The following is a 16,037-nucleotide window of genomic DNA, read 5'->3' on the forward strand; positions in this document are numbered from 1 at the left end:
ATTTATTTGCTGGTTAAACTGCTTCCATTAGCAGAATTTTGATGCCAGGAACCCAAAAGCTCACAAACTTGATCATTGAGTGACAGTGTGTCAAGGTTACAAAAAGTGGGTGGAGTCAAAAACATATTTTTCTGGGAAATTGTAAACTGCAGCCTTTCTTCACGGTTAATGGCAGGGTTCTCAAACTTTGCACAGCTGGTTACTGGGTGACTGGGATTAATATTCAGAAAAGTGGGTGGAGCCTAAAAATGCCAATCAAAAATCACATATCGCTTTTCAAGGAGAATATTAAAATTGCTGCCATTCTTGTACTGTTAATGGCACAAGCCTCAAACCTGGTACAGTTGGTCATTGGGTCACTGGGGTTCAAATTCAGAAAAGGGGACAGAGCCACAAACAGTGAATCAGATTTGTTTCATTTCATAGGAAAGTACAAATTATTATCGATGTCAAGGACCCCAAAGCTCACAAAATTGGTCATTGAGTGACTGTCTGTCCAGGTTACAAAAAGTGGCCGAAACAAAAACCAAATTTCACTGGGAAAATATAAACTGCAGCCATTCTTACACTGTTAATAGCAGGGTTTTCAAACTTTGCCCAGAGGGTCACTGGATGACAGAGTAATATTCAGGGAAGTGGGTGGAGCCTATAATAGCCAATTAAAATTCACCTGTTGATTTTTAAGGTGGAATATTTAAATTGCTGCCATTTTTACACTGCTAATAGCAGATGCTTCAAACCTGCTACAGTTGATCATTGGGTGACTGGGGTTCAAATGCTGGAGAGGGGGTGAAGCCACAAACAGCCAATCTGATTTGTTTATTTCATGGGAATATACAAATTATTGATGCCAAGGACCCTAAAGCTCACAAACTTGGTCATTGAGTGTTTGTGCGTTAGAGTTAGAAAGTGGGCGGAGCCAACACCAGTCAAATACATACACAGGCAACGCCGGGTCATCAGTGGGTGGAGACAAATACAAATTTCCGTGGGAAAATGTAAACTGCAGCCATTCTTACACTGTTAATGGCAGGGTTCTCAAACTTTGCACAGTTGGTCACTGGGTGACTGAGATTAATATTCAGAAAAGTGGGTGGGGCCTACAAAAGTGAATCAAACTTCACCTATTGCTTTTCAAGGGGAATATTTAATTGCTACCATTCTTGCACTGTTAATGGCACAGGCCTCGTACAGTTGGTCATTGGGTGACTGGGGTTCAAATTCAGAAAAGGGTGTGGAGCCACAAATAGCCAATCAGATTTTTTAATTTCAATGCAAATTATTGATACCAAAGACCGCAAAGTTCACAAACTTGGTCATTGTGTAATTGTGCGTTAGGGCTAGAAAAAATGGGCAGAGCCAACACCAGCCAAATACATACCCGAGCAACGCCGGGCAATCAGCTAGTACAGAATAATAATATGGTAGGACATTACACTATGACTATGGTAGGATTACATTGTGAGCTCCTCTGAGGACAGTCAGTGACATGACTATGTACTCTGTAAAGTGCTGCAGAAGATATCAGTGCTATATAAATACATAATAATAATATGGTAGGACATTAGACAATGACTATGGTAGGATTAGAGTGTGAGCTCCTCTGAGGACAGTCAGTGACATGGCTATGTACTCTGTAAAGTGCTGCAGAAGATGTCAGTGCTATATAAATACATAATAATAATATGGTAGGACATTAGACAATGACTATGGTAGGATTAGAGTGTGAGCTCCTCTGAGGACAGTCAGTGACATGACTATGTACTCTGTAATGTGCTGCAGGAGATGTCAGTGCTATATAAATACATAATAATAATATGGTAGGACATTAGACAATGACTATGGTAGGATTAGAGTGTGAGCTCCTCTGAGGACAGTCAGTGACATGGCTATGTACTCTGTAAAGTGCTGCAGAAGATGTCAGTGCTATATAAATACATAATAATAATATGGTAGGACATTAGACAATGACTATGGTAGGATTAGAGTGTGAGCTCCTCTGAGGACAGTCAGTGACATGACTATGCACTCTGTAATGTGCTACAGAAGGTGTCAGTGCTCTATAAATACTAAATGATACTCTTAGGCTGCTTTCACAGTGGGACGTTACAGGCGCACGTTAGTGCAGCCTGTAACGCTCCCCCAACGCACAGCAATGTAACACAAGTGGGCTGTTCACACTGCCCACGTTACGTTACATGTAACGCTGCACGTTGTAGTGAAAGTGCAGCATGCTGTGCGTTCTAGCGGCTTTAGCTGCGTTAGACTGTTTGCAAATGCTCAGTGGGGGGCGGAGAGGAGGCGGGGAGATGCCGCTACAGTAGCCGCGCACATGGCTACTTAATATGCACTGCACTGGCGGCCGCTGATTGGCCGGCGGGACCACGTGATGCGGAGTGTCTCGCTCCACATCACGTGGTCCCGCCGGCCAATCAGCGCCACCCTGGGAGACCTTATGCGGATAGAGCCGCCTAACGCGGCTCACTCTACCGTCCTCTCCCGCACCAGCAGGCGTCGCGTTAGGGGCACGTTATGCGACCTCAACGTCCCCTATAACGCAACGTCCTGGTGTGTAAGTAGCCTTAAAGTGGACCTGAACTTTTGCACAGGACAGAAGTAAAACATATAGAAATGCACCGTGTGTGTATTCAGAGAGTTTAGCCTGTCTAATCCCCCCCTCATCTGTGTCTAATCACTAGTTGTAATTTGATCCTCCCCCGTGTCACATGACTGCCTATGGCAGATAAGCCCATTTGAAAGCACAGGCTGTAAACAAAATGGGCTCGATTAACTACAGCATGATAACTCAGTTATCACGTGTAAAGGCTTTGTATGTGCAGACGAGCGCACACAGCATTATGCAAGTGAACAGTTTCCACCGTTCGCGCGTTGAGTTTTATCAGGCGAACTGCGTTAGGCTTCACGCGCTAAGTACGGAATGCCATTGTAAGCTATGGCGCTTCACGCAATCAGAAGATAGAGTTTGGCAATGAAATTAGCAATGGTGCTTACATCAACATGTGCGTTAATGTAATATGGCGTGCGCAAAGTTTAACGCGCGTCACGTAACGTGCTGTATAAAGTAATAATTTATTATCTCCATTCCGTTCGCGTGATCTGCAGTGACTTGACGTGATGATGATACTTTGCGTGTGAAACGTAACGCCGTTCGTGCAAAGTCATACCTTTACGCGCGCAATCCGTCACGCCCATGATATCACATGCAAAGCGGCTTATAACTGTCGTGCTAAGTGTTAGCAAGCTTTGCTGAATCAAGCCCCTTGTCTACTTCCATGAATCAGGAAATAGAAACTGTGCAGATTTAGTTTAGGATTTGTATCAGCTGTAACAAAGCAATGTTTTTTCTTTAAAGCTTATTATACTGTTGAGTATCTTTAAGAGCAGAGAGAGGTCTGAGTTCAGGTCCACTTTAACTGCAAACAGCTCTTGGAACACTAGATGGCGACATAGCACCTGTAATAAGATTTGAAAGCTTTATGGGGAGATGGCGGATTCTTGTCTCCAGCAGTCGTCACCTCTGAGTGACAGTTGTCGGCGTGGTACTTCATTTATCTCTCAGTGTAAGTTGTTTAATAACAATGGCTGGCATCTTTATAGCATTAAACAGGTTAGGTGGCTTTCACCTGCATTCAGCAACATGTGAAACAATACAGGAGTTCTGATGAACATATCGCGTCGCACGCGCCCTTTGTTTATTTGTGCGTGTGATGGGGGCGTGGCCAGACCTATCGCTGCTCAGTGCTGTTGCATGGACACAGCTGCAGTGTGTATTTACGGCAGTCTGCCCTGTCACACCAGTCCTGTCAGTGCAGCAAGCCCCCCAACTGTCCCGAATCCTGCGGGACTGTCCCGATTTGGGGGGACTCTTCCGTTATCCCATTATGGCCCACCGGTGTCCCGGGCCAGCTGGGCAGCGAGGGGGAAAAATGATTGAGGCGCCAGCCGCGGGGATGTGGTATGGTTGGCCGCCATTACATTCCCCCTCCTTTTCCCCTAATGTGCCCCCAGTGCCCCCCCCCCTGCTTGCAGAGTAAAGTGCGCAGCAAAGCAGACTGTCATTTAATCTTACCATTGCTCCTCGCGTACCGGCATCTGGCTTCACTCTGCTTCCTGTGATGTCACAGGAAACAGGAAGCCGAGAAGAGCCAGATGCCGGTATGTGAAGAGCAATGGTAAGATTAAATGACAGCCCACTCTGCTCCACACTTTACTCTGCAAGCAAGGGGGGGGGGGACACTGGGGGCACATTAGGGAAAAGGAGGGGGGAATGTAATGGCGGCCACCCATCCCGCATACCGCGGCTGGCGCGCTGATCATTTTCTTTTCTCGCCTCCTCCTCACCCACGGCCACCCTCACCCTCATCCCCACCCACGGCCACCCTCACCCTCCTCCCCACCCACGGCCACCCTCACCCTCCTCCCCACCCACGGGCACCCTCACTCTCCTCCCCACCCACGGGCACCCTCACTCTCCTCCCCATGTTGTTTATTTAGTTTTAGGGCGTAATTAAATTATTAGTAATTAACTAATTTAATTTAAAAAATGTTTCTTTAAAAATCTTTTTGGTGGGCGTGGCTAGGGGGTGTGGTTAGGGGTGTGGCCTACGTGTCCCACTTTCTCATGTGAAAATGTTGGGAGGTGTGCAGTCCCTATCCTGTCAGTCAGTCCTGTCAGTCCTAATACTTTGGTACTTATTTTCCTTCCCTATTGGCAAGGTAACCCCTTCTTTTCTTCTTGTCTCTGGTGGGGTTGTCCAAGGGGTCATCACCTGGTGAGCACCGGGAAGCAAAGTCCACCACCCATTAACCTCCTTGGCGGTTATCCCGAGCTAGGGTCGGGGAGGAAAACCGCAGCTCAGATCGGTAATCCCGACCTCTGCTCAGGGTAGCCGCTGGAGGCTGTGTGCAGCGCAATGCGTGCAGCGGGAGCGTTTCTACATACATCCTGGGGATCCCGATGTCGGCTGGCATTCTTTTTCCTCTCCTCCGGGGCTCTGCTTCCTGCTGGTGAGATCGCCGGCTGTCGTCATGACGACAGCCGGTAATCTCACTTTAGAGTTGCAGCGCCACCCGGAGGATAGAGGCATAACTGCAGCGCTGGAGCCAGGGAAAGAATCATCCAGAAAGAATCATAACGCCCAGGGGGTTAAGGGTGACAGCCAGGGCTGGTTCTAGACTTTTTGTTGCCTGAGGCCAATTTATGGGGATGCCTCCCCTCCCCCTTCCCAATTTGGAATGATCGCACAGCACCCAACAATTTACTCTGCTTCATTTATTGTTCTCAGGGAGCACATGCAACAACTTGAGACATGACATGCTGCAGCTCAACACAATAGCACAATGACTGGATGGCTGCATGTCTGTGACAAACAAACTGCTCACCCTAAGCCAGTCTGTCATCCTTTATTCCTCCTCAGTCAGGACAGCAGTGCCACCTCCTCCCTTCTGCTGTGCAAGTCAAACGAAACACTGCGGCTCTCCTGCCTCCCCCCTCCTCACTCACTGTCAGACTCCTCACACAGCACAACAAGCTGCTTTTCCCCAATGCTGCTCTCCAGCCTCTCCCCTCCTCACACTGTCATTCTCCTCACACAGCACAACAAGCTGCTTTTCCCCAATGATGCTCTCCTGCCTCCCCCCTCCTCACTCACTGTCAGACTCCTCACACAGCACAACAAGCTGCTTTTCCCCAATGATGCTCTCCTGCCTCCCCCTCCTCACTCACTGTCAGACTCCTCACACAGCACAACAAGCTGTTCCCCAATGATGCTCTCCTGCCTTCTCCCTCCTCACTCACTGTCAGACTCCTCACACAGCACAACAAGCTGCTTTTTCCCAATGCTGCTCTCCTGCCTCCCCCCTCCTCACTCACTGGCAGGCTCCTCACACAGCACAACAAGCTGCTTTTCCCCAATGATGCTCTCCTGCCTCCCCCTCCTCACTCACTGTCAGACTCCTTACACAGTACAACAAGCTGCTTTTCCTCAATGCTGCTCTCCTGCCTCCCCCCACCTCACTCACTGTCAGACTCCTCACACAGCACAACAAGCTGCTTTTCCCCAATGATGCTCTCCTGCCTCCCCCTCCTCATTCACTGTCAGACTCCTCACACAGCACAACAAGCTGCTTTCCCCCAATGATGCTCTCCTGCCTCCCCCTCCTCACTCACTGTCAGACTCCTCACACAGCACAACAAGTTGCTTTTCCCCAATGATGACTTCTTCACCTCGGTCTCCTCCTACTCTGTCTGCATGCTGTAAACACACAATACAAACATGCTGCCCTGTAATCTCTGCGCCTGATGCAAGTGTTTCACCTTGCTTCATGAGAGAGCCAGCCCTGGTGATGGCCCATCATATCTTGCGGGGTATGTCAGGAACCGGACCCACGGCACACCTGCAGGAACGGTTCCCGAATGGGGGTTTGACCAGATCGCGAGGGGAAGCAGCCTTATCCAAGCTAACACAAGGCTGTCACCCCTCAAAAACACTTCTCACTGCCACCACTACCTGCTGCTAGACACTCCAACAATTCCCACTCTGCTGTCGAGTGGCCTGCACGCAGTCCAGCGTTTTTGTATTTGGGTCAGCTTTGCGCTTTAGGCCAGAATACGAGAACGCCACACACACACAATGTAATCATACAGTAGCAAGGCACAATCCCAGCGCTACTGTGAGAAAACGCGGAAAAGCCGCCGCGATTACTCAGAGTAAGGCGGCTAATTCCGCGTCCAACATGGCAGCTTGCGCGCATGGGCCTGCATCCACTAGCCTGACGGAGCGTGCCCAGTGAACAAGGCGGCAGATTCCGCGTCCAACGCGGCGGTTTGCACGCATGGGCCTACCACTAGCAGTATGGCTGAACGCGGGAAAACCGCCGCATGCTCTGACAGCGGTGCGGCTGGCCCCGCGTTCAAACCAGCAGATACATTACAACACATGTCTGGTGTGGCTGGGACTGATAGTCCACACAGGTTCAGAAGGACGCGCGCGCGCGCTGAGAGGCAGAGCCTTTATGACAGTCAGAAGGGTGTCAGCTGATCCAGCCGATCAGCTGACAATTCTATTAGGTTTCATTGGTCCAGCACTTAGGGGAGGCGCCGGAGAGCGCTTATGTATGTATACTGGGTGCTGGTCAGTTCTCTGGTGTCTGGCGTTGCGATCACTACGTGGTAGCACTCAGACCTTGTCAGTATCTGTGATATTTTCTGTGTTATTACTTCGGGCTAGTTCCAGGGTGTTGATGATCAAGGAACTCACACCCAAGACTAGGGAACTGTATTACCATTCTGTTATACTTCAGACTAGTTCCAGGGTGTTGATGATCAAGGAATTCACACCCAAGACTAGGGAACTGTATTATCACTCTGTTATATATCAGACTAGTTCCAGGGTGTTGATGATCACGGAGCTCACACCTAAAACTAGGCATTGTTATTATCTGTTATGACTTTCTGCTTTCCTGACCACTCTCTTGATCTCTGATTTGGTACTTCGCTATTTCTGATACTCTGTTGCTGAACCCTGCTTGTCTTAAGATTCTGTATCTTTCTCCTGTATCTGTATCTGAGCTGTCTGTCTGTTACCGACCTGGCCTGTCCGACCTCGAGAACTATCTTCCCTGTTGGGAGATAGTTCACAGACCTGTCAGTGACACTTCACCTTTGGTGTCACTCACTCTCTGGTCCTTCCCACTCTCAGCCTGGCTCCGCCTCTTGGGGAGCATCAGATCTGTGGAAGGAATCTGTTCTCTGAGCAGTATCTCTTACTGCCTTGCACCCTCTATACGGGTGCTCTCCTCAAAGTATTACTGTTGCACCAAACACTCATATTACTCAGGTGTCCAGAGGTTAGAAATATATATCTGATTATCGGTGATACTGCAGATCATCAATAATCGGGTATATATCTGTATTTTCGGTGATACTGCAGATCACTGATGATCAGACCCTCTCTGTGTTACACCGATCGTTACAGAACGCCAGACCAAAAATGCAAATGGACGCACACACCGACCATCTGGGCGCACTTACCACTTCGGTGGATACCATCAACCAAGTGCTGGGTAATCACCGGGCGTTAATTGACGCTTTGTCCGGGTCTTTACAAACCCTCCAGACGGTTGTGGACGAAGTGCGATCCCCTCCTAGCACAGACATACGTAGGTATGCCTGTACCTGTAAAATTTTCTGGTCACAGATCTGATTTCCGAAATTTTAGGAGTAGAGTGTTATCATACTTTGAGTTGAGACCTAGATCTTCAGGAACTATGGCCCAAAGGGTCACATTTATTAAGACTTTGTTATCAGGCGATTCTCAGACCTGGGCATTCAGTCAACCCGCTGGAGACTTAGCCCTAACCTCTGTAGATTAATTTTTTAAAGCTATGGCAATAATTTACGATGATCCAGACATTGCCTCGACTTCTGAGAGGAAGCTCAAGTTAGTACGTCAAGGCAAGATTCCGGTCGAGGAGTATGCTGCTTGAATTCAGAAGGTGGTCAGTATCAGCCAGGTGGGACACCTTTGCTCTGTTAGATTGTTTCTTATCAGGATTGTCAGATGAGGTCTCTGATCTTATGTTAAGTCAGCCTGAACCTAAGACCATTGATGAGGCCATTTCATCGGCCATCAGGCTACGCTATCAAAGACAGACCCGGGGTAGAAATCATGTAAAGATGGTGTCCTACGCTGCGCCTCCTGTGACTCCACCTCCTCCCGTTTTGCCTCCACCCGAGCCGATGCAGATTGGCCGGTCGAAGTTGTCTCAGGTGGAGCGGAGACGCAGGATTTCAGAGCAGTTATGTCTTTATTGTGCAGAGGGAGGTCATAGAGTACAGAATTGCCCTAAGAAATCGGGAAACGCTACTGCCTAGGAGTAGTTGGGGGTAATACCCTAGGCGTACAACTTTTACCTCTAGATGATAAAAGGTTGCTTCTTCCTTGTACGATTGCATGGGAAGATAAATCTGAAGTCACTGAGGCCTTCGTTGATTCGGGCTCAGCGGCTAATTTTATGGATTACGAATTTGCTAAGAAATTGGGTATTCCGCTCACCCCGGTAACACCACCTATCCAAGTTACGGCAGTGGATGATTCCCCCCTGCAACATAACCACCCTCTGTCTCAGACACCAGAGGTGGGAGTCACTATAGGGGTGCTGCATAGGGAGAAGTTGCATTTTTTTGTGTTACACATGACAACCTCCACTATCATCCTTGGCATGCCTTGGTTACACCTTCACTCCCCTCAGATTAATTGGGCGACTGGTCAGCTAACAAGCTGGTCAGCCCATTGCTTTCATCATTGTTTAGTGAGGGTGACCTTAGGCCAGACCAGGATTCATGTGGAGGGAGTACCGGAACAATATTCAGAATTTTCAGATGTGTTTTGTCCCAAAGCTGCAGATAAACTACCTCCACATCGCCCCTTTGATTGCCCCATCGATCTCCAATCTGGTTGTATGCCCCCTAGAGGTCATCTCTACAATTTGTCTGGGCCGGAAAAAGTGGCCATGCGAGAGTACATCCGTGAAAACTTAGCTAAGGGTTTCATTCGCCCTTCCCGGTCGCCTGCCAGGGCAGGTTTCTTTTTTGTAAAGAAAAAAGACGGAGGCCTTCGGCCATGCATTGATTACCGGGGCCTGAATAAAATCACGGTAAAAAAATCGCTATCCATTGCCTTTGATAGACGATTTATTCACTCAGGTCACCAATGCTAAGATTTTCTCGAAATTGGATTTGCGGGGTGCATACAACCTGGTGCGGATCAGAGAGGGCGATGAGTGGAAGACGGCCTTTAACACACCCGACGGGCATTACGAGTACCTGGTGATGCCCTTCGGGTTGTGTAACGCCCCGGCTGTCTTTCAGGAACTCATTAACGAAGTATTCAGGGAGGTGTTGGGTAAATTTGTCCTGGTATATCTGGATGATATACTAATCTTCTCAGATAACCTCTCTGAGCACAGGGCTCATGTCAAATTATTGCTGCACAAGTTAAGACAGAACATGCTTTATGCTAAATTGGAGAAATGCATTTTTGAGGTAACATCTGTCACTTTTCTGGGATACATAATTTCCACCTCGGGCCTTTCTATGGATCCTGCCAAAGTCTCTGCTGTCCTGGAATGGCCTCAGCCAGTGGGACTAAAATCTCTCCAGAGATTTTTAGGATTTGCTAATTACTATAGAAGGTTCATAAAGGGGTACTCCACAGTAATAGCACCCCTCACCAGTCTCACAAAGAAAGGGGCAGATACCAACCACTGGTCCCCCGAAGCTCTAGCTGCTTTCTCCACTTTGAAAGAATTGTTTTGCTGAGCTCTGCACCCATTTTGAGACACGTCGACACCTCCTATCCCTTTATTGTGGAGGTGGACGCCTCGGAGGTCGGGGTAGGGGCTGTGCTGTCTCAGCGTTCTGGGTTGCAGGGAAGATTACACCCGTGTGCCTATTTCTCTCGTAGGTTTTCACCAGCAGAGAAAAACTACGATATAGGCAACAGGGAGCTCCTAGCCATTAAATTGGCCTTCGAAGAATGGCGTCATTGGCTAGAAAGAGCAGAACATACGATTACCATTTACACTGATCACAAACATTTGGAATACATGGAGGGGGCTAAGAGATTAAGTCCCTGTCAGGCTCGGTGGTCACTGTTTTTCTCGAGATTCAGATTTGTTATTACGTACACTCCGGCCCCGGGTAGTAAAAACGTTAAAGCAGACGCTTTCTCCAGATGCTTTGAGCCAGAGACAGCACAGCCCTCAGACCCAGAGACTATTATCCCACAGAGAGTAGTATTGGCAGCCACAGAGACCTGGAAAGACTGGATGGAGACTTTAAGTCCCTTCCAGCAGGATGTCCCTGAAGGAAAGCCTGAAGGGGTGATGTTTGTACCACTGCCATTTCGTCTCCAGATATTGCAGATGTTCCACTCCCACAAAAATGCTGGACATCCTGGGACATCCTGGGGCCACCAGAACACAGGACCTTGTTGCTAGGTGTGCTTGGTGGTCTTCCTTGGCAACTGACTGCAAGGAGTACGTTAGAGAGTGTGCAGTATGTGCAAAAAGCAAACCCGCCCGTCAGGCACCTGTGGGAACATTGCAGCCTTTGCCCACCCCGAGTGAACCATGGACCCATTTGTCCATGGATTTTGTTGGTGAGCTTCCGAGGTCTGAGGGCATGTCGGTCATTTGGGTGGTAGTCGACCGTTTCAGTAAAATGGCCCATTTTGTGCCCCTGAAAGGACTCCCCTCGGCCCAGGAGTTGGCCGATCTTTTCATCATCCACATTTTCCGGCTACATGGCATTCCGGAAAACATTGTGTCAGATCGGGGAGTCCAATTTGTTTCTACATTTTGGAGGGCATTTTGTCATCAAATGGGCATGGAACTGTCATTTTCGTCGGGCTACCACCCACAGACCAATGGGCAGACTGAGAGAATTAATCAGTCATTGGAGCAGTTTCTAAGGTGTTATGTTGCGCAAAATGATTGGGTCAAGTTCTTGCCGTTTGCAGAATTTGCGCACAATAATTTGAAAAGCTCTTCCTCTGGATTTTCTCCGTTTCAGGTGGTAACTGGAAAGTTGCCTAAGTTCTCTCCACTGCCAGTAGCTTCCACTCCGTTTCCAGCTTTGGAGGCTTGGCAAAAGTCATTTAAGAACATTTGGGGGATCCTGAAAAATAATTTGGAGAAGGCTTTTCAAAGTCAGAAAGGTCAAGCTGACAAGAAACGTTCCATAGAGTGGAACTTCCGGCCAGGAGACTTGGTCTGGGTGTCCACGCGTCATTTGACCCTGAAACAGCCCTCGCCCAAGTTAGGGCCCAGATTTGTGGGCCCTTTTCCAGTGACCAGGAAGATCAACAATGTTACTTATGCCATTGATCTCCCTGTCAGCATGCGTGGTGTAAGATCCTTTCATGTGTCCCTGCTTAAGCCAGCAGTTCATGTAGGTTCCACTCCTCCTCCTCCTGTGATGGTGGATGACCAACCTGAGTACGAAGTAGAAAAGATTTTAGACTCACGTGTTGTACAGAACTCAGTGCAGTATCTGGTTCACTGGAAAGGGTATGGTATTGAGGAGAGAACATGGGTACCTGAGTGTCGCATGCATGCGCGGATAAATTAAGGAGGGAGTTCCACACTTTATATCCTGAAAAACTGGGTAGGAGCTGTCCGGAGTCCGCTCCTCAGGGGGGGTACTGTGAGAAAACGTGGAAAAGCCGCCGTGAGTACTCAGAGTAAGGCGGCTAATTCCGCATCCAACATGGCAGCTTGCGCGCATGGGCCTGCATCCACTAGCCTGACGGAGCGCGGAGTAACCGCCGCATGCCCAGTGAACAAGGCGGCGGATTCCGCGTCCGACGCAGCGGTTTGCACGCATGGGCCTACCACTAGCAGTATGGCTGAACGCGGGGAAACCGCCGCATGCTCTGACAGCGGTGCGGCTGGCCCCGCATTCAAACCAGCAGATACATTACAACACATGTCTGGTGTGGCTGGGACTGATAGTCCACACAGGTTCAGAAGGACGCGCGCGCGCTGAGAGGCAGAGCCTTTATGACAGTCAGAAGGGTGTCAGCTGATCCAGCCGATCAGCTGACAATTCTATTAGGTTTCATTGGTCCAGCACTTAGGGGAGGCGCCGGAGAGCGCTTGTGTATGTATACTGGGTGCTGGTCATTTCTCTGGTGTCTGGCGTTGCGATCACTACGTGGTAGCACTCAGACCTTGTCAGTATCTGTGATATTTTCTGTGTTATTACTTCGGGCTAGTTCCAGGGTGTTGATGATCAAGGAACTCACACCCAAGACTAGGGAACTGTATTACCATTCTGTTATACTTCAGACTAGTTCCAGGGTGTTGATGATCAAGGAACTCACACCCAAGACTAGGGAACTGTATTATCACTCTGTTATATATCAGACTAGTTCCAGGGTGTTGATGATCACGGAGCTCACACCTAAGACTAGGCATTGTTATTATCTGTTATGACTTTCTGCTTTCCTGACAACTCTCTTGATCTCTGATTTGGTACTTCGCTATATCTGATACTCTGTTGCTGAAGCCTGCTTGTCCTAAGATTCCGAATCTGTCTCCTGTCTCTGTATCTGATCTGTCTGTCTGTTGCCGACCTGGCCTGTCCGACCTCGAGAACTATCTTCCCTGTTTGGAGATAGTTCACAGACCTGTCAGTGACACTTCACCATTGGTGTCACTCACTCTCTGGTCCTTCCCACTCTCAGCCTGGCTCCGACCCTTGGAGAGCATCAGACCATTGGAAGGAACCTGTTCTCTGAGCAGTATCTCTTACTGCCTTGCACCCTCTATACGGGTGCTCTCCTCAAAGTATTACTGTTGCACCAAACACTCATATTACTCAGGTGTCCAGAGGTTAGAAATATATATCTGATTATCAGTGATACTGCAGATCATCAATAATTGGGTATATATCTGTATTTTCGGTGATACTGCAGATCACCGATGATCAGATCCTCTCTGTGTTACACCGATCGTTACAGGTACAATCAGGCACTGAACTTGTAACGCAAATTACACTGCAGTCTCTCTCTAGGCTATGAGCTGGTTTAGTACATCAGAAGTCAAACTTATTAAATAATTATTTAATATTCCAGAAAAAAAGTGGAACAGTGCAGAAAATAATATATACAAAAGATTTACAAAAACAAAGTAAAAATTACAAGACACACAAGACAGTTTGCAAAAATAAAAACGGGAATAAAACATTACCAGTACGAGGTCTAACTTGGTCGTGGGAGGACACGAATTTCTGATTTGATCAGGATCATCCCTAGCTATGCGCTACCTCCAGGAGAAGATGATTTATGACTGTCCTAGGCCGACTTATATAGTCCAATTTGTAGCCCGGGGGTACAAGTCCAGATATAATTTAAATTCCTCAGAAGGTTCGCACAGAACGATTGTCATATCCTTGCTGGCTGTGATATGCAAACTTCAAAGGTTCCTGTCCCACTTTTGAACTTTGCAGACTTCAGTTAGTCCAATTGTATATTGGGTCAACAGGGCTGTTTACATGCATACAAAGTTCAAAGCAATGCAACACCTTTTCAGCAGATTCAGGACAAAAGAGGGGGTCGTTATGTAATTACCTGTTTCCTTGCTGGAGACCGCAGTGTCCAGAGGAACTGAATGCTAATGTACTTTACATGGCCATACAGCCAATCACATTAGCAGCTTCCTCGAGCCAGGTGACAATTATACCCCCAAAGCCAGACTGGCTTTTAGCAGACATACACATATGACACAGACCGAAAATGAAATATGGCTTCAAATGGATACAAGTTATACCAAATGGCTGCTGTATTATATGCAATATCACAAATGGCTGCTATGTTATGACAGGGTGCAGTGGTGAAGATCCGTCCAGCTTTAGACTCCACACCCTGGGAGTGTCCGCATTGATCACCAGTGGCGAGATCAACAGAACCCTGACACTGTGACTTTAAAAAGAGAAAAAGTCACATACTTACCTTGTGTCACAGGAGGCCCTGGTGGTCAGACTGCAAATGGCCTTCTAAACGGTGCCAGCGCACAGATCGTGCGAACTCTGGTCGCAGTCAATGCGCAGGAACCGTTGGGAATTAGCCGCAGACAAACCAGAAGGGAGCCTGTGAGGTACGGTAATTACAACCTTCACACTATTCCAGGGTATCTGCCACCACCACTGGTAGGGGCCAGTGGACCCGATTTACTGACTGACTGGTCCTGCGAATAAAACGGTTAAAACACGCTGTATTCTGTCTAGCCAACAACAAACAATAGTAGCGTCTCTCCAGAGATCTGAGTTCAGTTTCTGTGTATGGCTGAAAAGCAGGGTAGCGGAACAGTGAATGACTTTGATAAAGTCTTTTATTCACAGGCAAAATAAATAATTAATATATACAGACAATTATTAAAATCAACAATTATTACAACAGTAATAGCCAGTATAAAAAATAAAAGGGAGAAAATACTTAGGGTTTGTGGAAATATGTCCTTTTGTGGGATAATCATCAAGTCCTTGGTTTCAAGTTCAGCAGAATTCTTTGTTCCAGGTTACAGAAGATGGTCGCTAGCCATGTGTCCTTTGCTTCAGCTTAGACAAGATGGCCGCCAGCCCTGTGTCCTCTGGCTGGCCAGGTGCTCTCAGGGAGATGGAATTGAGAGGACTGAAGCCCTCCTGCTGGCCATGTGCTTTTGATGAAGCTGGTTTGAGGGTGTGGCAATGCCGGCCCCTCTGAGTTACCAACAAATGACAGTTCATTCCCTCTGAGAGATTTGAGGGCTAAACTTATGAAATGCTGTAACTCCTGAACCATACACGTTATATTTAGGGGGGTAACAGCTTCATACTTGTTGGAAAATACAGATTAATATGACATCAGACACGGCTAGTGCAGCGGATCAGGTTCCTGAGAAGATTCATACCTGGGTTGTAGGGGCCCCGGGCCCCTCTCGACTGGTATCAAGAGATTCAGCATGACCCTACGGATCCAATAATACCGCTCTCATAACTACCCTATTTATTGTATTCTGTAAATGGGCAAAAGATTATATAGTACATTCATTTCTTCCTGGTAAGGCTGGAGCCAGGCTGGCTGGTGTCAAGCTGTGTCTAGCTTCCTGGGATCTCCCTGTATGAAAAGGGCCACCAAATGGAGGTAATTGAGAACAAACATCCTCTTGGACACAGGCCTGGCCCAGGCTCATTAGCATATCAAAAGAGCCATCCTGCAGTTAAGCTGATGCTATCTCTCTGCTGAGAAAAGACTCAGCTGCTCCTACACAATCAATCCAGATTCTAGTGATCTGAAGCGCAATCGATGCAGAGAATCGAGTGCGATCGCGTTTTCTTCACGGGCGGTTCCAGGACGCGTCTGCGGCCCCGCAACCGTCCATGACACCTTGGTACAAGGAAGCCTCTAGATACCCTAGAAACACGTCCTCCTCGAGACCACCGATCCACCGCTGGGGGACTCTGGAATTTCACG

At 48.0% G+C, this 16,037-nt stretch overlaps 1 protein-coding gene across 1 annotated transcript in view; it reads right to left on the reverse strand.

Annotated features, from left to right (window-relative positions):
- Positions 1-4,143, reverse strand: part of ASNS (asparagine synthetase (glutamine-hydrolyzing)) — a 106,203-nt gene extending 102,060 nt beyond the window's left edge. The window contains exon 1 of the mRNA XM_068235066.1: positions 4,091-4,143. The gene's annotated coding sequence lies outside the window, so the exon portion shown is untranslated. The remainder of the gene's footprint in view (positions 1-4,090) is intronic.
- Between the last annotated feature and the right edge of the window lie 11,894 nt (positions 4,144-16,037).

This window comes from Hyperolius riggenbachi, chromosome 5, assembly GCF_040937935.1.
Source record: "Hyperolius riggenbachi isolate aHypRig1 chromosome 5, aHypRig1.pri, whole genome shotgun sequence".
In the NCBI taxonomy this organism is placed as follows: Eukaryota; Metazoa; Chordata; class Amphibia; order Anura; family Hyperoliidae; genus Hyperolius; species Hyperolius riggenbachi.